We start from the raw sequence: 6,899 nt of genomic DNA on the forward strand, positions 1-6,899 counted from the left end.
CCGTTTTTGGCCCATGCGGAAACGGCCCTTGTTTCAGCGGGCTTATGGTGATCCTGTAGTGATTTCAAGGCTGTGTGACTAACGGAGGTTTTTAGCCATTGCCTGCCTTTGCATAGGGACCATGGGCTGCCTTTGTGATCTCCCATCTAAATACTAACCATGGCCTGCCCTGCTTAGCTTCCAAGATCTGATGAGATCTGGCTGGCCTGGGCTATCCAGGTCAGGGCAACATTCACTTTAGAATCCAGCAAATCTGGCCCAAGCAAAGAGTCCTAAAGTATAGTGATGTTGCAATTATTCTAGAGGTGGGGACTGTACATGAGGAGGGCTGTGGCTGAGGGAGGGCCAGAGGTATGGGGGGGTATATAACTTACCCCACAGCTGAGCAGACTTGAAGAGGACTCTTGCAGGATGCACTGGTTAAAAGAGAATGGAGAGGAGGATTTATGGTTGTGCAGACCTTTCCATGAGTCTGAAGCCAACCATCAGGTTGGAGGGAACATCTAACCAGAGGTCATCTGCGCATAGGAGAGGTTTTTGCATAGCTGGCACATGCCCCAATGCTGAAATCCCAAATTCCCTGACCATTCCTGGAAAATCCAGTTGAATCACATATACTTGCCAGTGTCTTTGGAGGTTGCACAATTTATGCACCTGTATATTAACATACTTTTCCTCCCATTATTTTGTTATGAAAAAGCAACAACTGTTTTGAAATGTATTTCTTTACTTAATGCAAACAACTCCTAGCCAGTACATGTAGCCTAAGAAGACTCCTAGGGCAGCTTACATTGAAAACATATTTTCCAAATCTAACAGACAATAAAACTTCCAGTAATAACTATCCCTGGGTAATAAGACATGAGTAAACGACAGTAACAACAACAGCTAAAGAAGGATTTTTTTTGCAAAGTTTACCCAGAATAATAGTGATTTAACAAGGTTTTAAGAATTGATTGAGGAATGTATTGATCTCCATGGACCATTCTAAAGGGGAGTCTTATAATTGCCCTACATTTTAGAGTGTTTTCAGTGGACAAATAATTTGCTAGGTCCTGCTTTTTGAAGGAGACCTGCAAAAAGAAATATATATTGTGACATCTCAAGCTAAATGGGAACCCTTGAGGGCTACCTGTCTATCCAGCTTTCTGTCTTTCTGCCTTTGCTCTACCTCAGTGACCATCTCTCACATAAACCTTGGGGGTCATTGCTTCTTTGATTGTTTCCTATAGCTCTTTGTATATTCTGTGGTTTTGTTCAACCCTGCAGAACTCCCATGATTTAACAAAATCCAGTTATTCCATAAGTAACCACATTGAGTGGTTTATATTCTTATATTTTCCCACCCATTTCTCCCCATAGATCTTCTAGATGGATATTGCTGTGCTCCTACTCCTCCAAAGGAAGAGCTGTTAGGTTTGGAAAGGACCCTTCTGTCCTTAAAACTGTTGAATTCTGCAGGGATTTCCATCAAGGCTAATCATGTTTTGCCATTTAGTTAAGACTTCTTTGAGCACCAAATTCTTTACATGTTTTTTAAAAAACAATAATGGAAGATTCTATAATTACAAAGATAACTGAAAAGAAAAAAAGAAACATGTTAAAACATGTGTCAAACGTTGAACACAGAAATTAATGTTGGTAGTAAATGCAAATTCATTAAATAGATTATCTCTTTCCTGAGATGTTGCCTTCAGCACAAGATGTCCAACGGTATCTATTTTGAGTCAGTGGTCATGTTCTGAAACAACCGCAGTATCCTCCAGTACATCATTGAGCAAAACAAACAAACAAACAAACTCCTACAGTATTAAAGTGGTTCATGGATATTAACACAGCATCCAACCATTTCTGTACCATGTGCAGAAGGAATTAGTTAGATATTAACCATGATTTGATAATGATTCTGAACTGAGCATGTTTCATGTTTTTTTGTGACAGAAGCATCATTTTCTAATTAGAAGTTATTATTTGAGTATTGTTATTATTTATCACCTCCCTTCACGTTTGTCCTCATGTTGGATGCAGCAGGGCCATTTTCTTCCTTTCTCTGTGGCATCTACAGGCCTCCCTCCCATCTAGTTCCTTGTTTGTCTTTCTGTCAGTCTTCCTTTCTCATTTCTCATCCTCAGCATCTCTTTTATTGCTTTCTGCTTCATAATAGTTTCTTCATTGGATGGTTTTCCATCTTCTGTTGATGCCTGCCTGTCTCTTCTCCCTCCAGGTTTCTGCCTCATTTCCCTCTCTTTCCCAATTTCCCTCCCTAGTGCCGGAACTTCTTTCTTTTATTTTTCCCCCTACCTCCCACCCTCTATAGTGCTGTTATCTGTGATTTTGGCAAAGAGCACATTTATTGGGAAGGAATATCCCCATGGCAACGCAGCAGATGGTGACTTTTGATTAGCTTGGCTCTTTTCCCCCCCGACTGCCAAATCACAATCCGTCTTTGAAATTAAATCAGGCTGCGATAGGATCAGTTGTTCTGGAGAGGGGACGAGAGAGAAACAAGACTGAAGTATTACAGCAGGAGCCAGGATGTAATGCAAATTCGTGTTTTTTAACCCCAGCAATAAACCTCCCCTGTTCATTCTGGGAGCAGGAGGAACCACAAGAGACAGGATAATAAAATAAAAAATATGATTTAAAAAACGTGATCACCATGCACAGGTTTCTCACTTCTGTCGCGCCTTTGTTGCCATTTTTGCCTTTTATGATACTGATGTCATTCAGAGTTGAGTCACCTGGGTGTTTCTTGGTCTAATCCTGCTTCTGTTTAACTGCAGGGACTGTCTCTACGCCAATCCAAATACAATTGAGGAACACACCGGGAGATGGATTTTGGAAACTTTACATGCTAGTTGAAAATGTGCTCAAAATGCTAATAGGGGAGCAAGAAGCTCCTCGTCAAGGACCCGTTCTCATTAATAGGCAGAACTGCACAAAACTAATTCAACTGCAGCCAGGCCAGGTTAAAAGTGTGTTGGATTTACAGGGCAGATAGAGGCAGCTATTGAGTTACTGGTAGTTTTGCCAGCCTCCAAGTGGGGACTGGAGAGCTCCTGGAATTATAATTGATCCCCACACTACTGAGATTCGTTCCCCTAGAGGAAATGGCAGCTTCACATCACATCCTTGCTGAGCTCCCTCCATTCCCCAAACTTTAACCTTCCCAGGGTCTGCCCCCAAATTTCCAGGAATTTCTCAACCAAGAGATAGAAACCATATTTACTAGAGAGGAACTGAATATTTACCACTGAGCAGGGGGATGGAAATAGGATATTTATAATGCTTTGGTATAACTTTGAAACTGGAGTAAATCTGAGCTGCTCTTAGCCCATTGCAAATATGAAAGGCTCATTCATTTGTTTATTGCCCACCTTTCTTCACAAATGCAGGTTGGAGCCACATTTCATTTATTTACAACGATTCTATGCTATTTTAACTATTTGGTCCCTGCAGTATATGCTGTTCTTGAGAAATGTTGGGCATAAGTGCAGTGCTCATGATGTATGTTCTTCCAATGTGTTGCCCCAGTTCCTGCTAGGAGTTTTGTTTTATTTTGAGATTTACTCAGACTGCTGTCTTCCTTTTCATAACATGAGGTTTCTAACACTACCACTGAAAAAAGCTTTGCTGAAGTGCCTCCCGCTCTACCTTGGAAATGTTGGGTGGGTCTCGAAGTGGCTTTTCATTGGTACACTTGACAGAATTTAGAGTTTACCGGAACAATGCTACACTTTTTACTCCATTTTCTGTTGGTCCTGAAGTTTGGCATCAAAGCTCATTAGAATCCCTTGTTTGCACTACTGATTTGTACCTACTTCCATTCCTACCACTATGGATGGAACTACGGGTGGGGAGACTACCGACAATGAGAACGGCGACAACAGAACCCAAAGTGTAGATGGCATGACTGCTGAAGATATCCTTAAGGGCCTTGGAGAGGGTCCCCAAGAGGTATCCTAGATGATACAACACTGACCAGAGTGAAAAAGGCACCCTCAAAATCTTTCTGCTGGGAGTGAATTAAGTACACCCCTTCCCACCAAGCCTCGTGGTTGAAGGTTATCCAAAGTCCCATGTGGAAGAGATCGAGGGGGGAGAAATACTAAAAATCAAACAATAAGACCCCCTATTTGTGGGGAGGGGTCAGACAAAAAGACAACTTTCATACGACAAAATCACAAAAAACTGAGATGGGACCTCCATCTATTACAACAACAAATAATAAATCTACACCTGACTCCTAATCAGCCCCCAACAAATACTCCAAAGATGCCCCAATTGCCAGTGGTGGGGACTCAACAACCTGTAGTGCCCAGGACTAAAGCTAAAACCCAGACCTCCACAAGCCCCCCAAACTCCTGCTGGCCAGGCAAAGCAATGATGGAAGAGGAAGGAACTAAAAACTACTTTCAACGGGGACCCAAAAAACCTCCCCTATTTTCTCATCCAAATGGACTCATACATAAAAATAATAAAAAATAAATTTAAAACTAACATAAAACAAATATACAAAGTCAAGACACTACTGGAAGGTGAAGCCACCAGCTGACTAATAAGACTATTCAAAAACAGAACTTCAACCAATTCATGCTATCCCTAAGACAGCAATTCGAGGACCCACTCCTAAAACATTTTTTAAAAAGACAGACCCAACTCTAACACCTTCACCAAAATTCACAATCCATAACCAACTATACAGACAAATTCCAACAATTAACCAATAAAATCCACAACTGACCCAAAGAAATCTTCATCCACATATTCAAAAATAATCTAAATCCCAATATACTACAATATACATTCATAATCAAAAACCCCAATACCCTGATGGGGTGGATCTCCTTAACCAAATATACAAAAAGACGACTAAAAAAATACAACACTCCTGACAATGGACGACGGGACCCCCACAAAACATGACTCCGAAGCCAGGACCCAAGAAAGGCAACCCCAATCAAACTTCAAGAAAATAAACAAAAAAATATTCAAACAACAACGCGGCCTGGGGTTATATCTCCACTACAAAAAAAAATGGTCACCTAATGACGACATACCCCAAAACCAGACTAAAATCAACCCCACCATAACACACCTCCACATGCAAGGCAGCTCCCCCCAAAAACCAAAACACAACCCAACAGTTGGAGAGGTGATGATAATAAAAACACTTGACTCAACAGATGACACTTCCACCAAAAAGACATCTAAAAACAAAACCAACGACAAACCGACAAAAAATGACAGTGACCTGGCCTAAACGACACCAACAGCCAGGTTGAAAAATCAGACATTAACGAACAGGTGAATATAATCTCCACCCCCTTAATATTACCATTAACTCTAATAAACAGACAAAAGAAAAACAAAATGATTGACTATACAAAAACTAATTAACTCCAAATACTCAAAATATCTAATATACCCAGTGGTGGGATTCAGCAGGTTCACACCACTTCGGCAGAACCGGTTGTTAAAATGGTGCTGGTAAACAACCAGTTGTTAAATTATTTGAATCCCACCACTGGAACTGGTTGTTAAATTATTTGAATCCCACCACTGAATACACCCCACTATACTCAAAAGACTAAAACTTAAACTATTCTGACTGAAACACCCCCTCCAATTTAAACAAATAGACACATAGTAAAAAATCCCCCAACGACATACCAAACCAAACCTGTACTGGTCAGATATAAGATCTACTTAAAAAAACCTACAATTCATAATAATTACTATAAAAAATTACCCAATAATCCTAAAAATGACATAATTAACTAAACATAACCCAAAAATACAACAGAGGGATGGACTAATACAATTGAAATCCCCTCCCTATAAGACCTATACATAATCCCAACAGACAACAACAAAAATTAAAAGAAAAACAAAAACCATGGAAGGAGGGGCTCTAAATTTCCTAAAATACCAAATATCCCACGAGGGGTTAGAGATAAACCCCAATAAAATAAAAAATGTTATAAAATAAAGAACTTGACAGACACAACTTCAATCATTTCTGAAATTCACTAACTTCTATAAACATCCCAAAATTCACAAAAATAACACTTCCCCTAACCAACTTATTACAAACCAAAGGAAACTTATTAAAAATAATATTTAAAATTAAAATATCTTAAAATCAATAATAAATAATAAAAAGCATTTATTTTTATTTATTTATTTATTTATTTATTTTTATTTATTTATTTATTTTATATATTTATTTATTTTAATAAAATAAATTTTTAATAAAATATATTTATTTATTTTAATAAAATAAAATATTTTTAATCTAATTATTTATAAATATATAACATTATAAAATAAAATTAATATATAATAACAATAAATATATAATAAACTATTTTTTCTAAATAGTAATTTATTATTTCAAATAATTATCTAATTCTAAGAATATATCTCAATTACCTAAATAATATCCACCTAAAATATAATAAGATTAACAGACAATAGAATTTAAACAACAGGAAGCCCTTTTCTATACAATGTTAAGTCGTGATCCATGTTATTTATCACCATGGGAAGTTGTCAGGTCTGTCATATAGTTGGATTCAAGTCGCAATGGTCCACCACTGGCTCCTAGCCAAGCTCATAAGGAAGTGCATTCACATTGTCAAAAAGTTCCTAAAACCTCCAATGACAGAATCTAGGAGTGAACTATGAAGACAGAGCTCCACATTTTCCCTCTGTTTCATATATAATGTTCCAATTAAACATTTTGTTAGGTAACCAAAAAGTTGAGAAATACCAAACCAATATGGACAAACACTAAGACAAATATAATTTTTAATTCATAAATTTAAATGGAATAGAGAGCATTGAGTTGAAAAAAATTGAACAGGATAATAACCTACAAAATGATATATTGTAAG

This window comes from Sphaerodactylus townsendi, linkage group LG03, assembly GCF_021028975.2.
Source record: "Sphaerodactylus townsendi isolate TG3544 linkage group LG03, MPM_Stown_v2.3, whole genome shotgun sequence".
Classification (NCBI taxonomy): domain Eukaryota; kingdom Metazoa; phylum Chordata; class Lepidosauria; order Squamata; family Sphaerodactylidae; genus Sphaerodactylus; species Sphaerodactylus townsendi.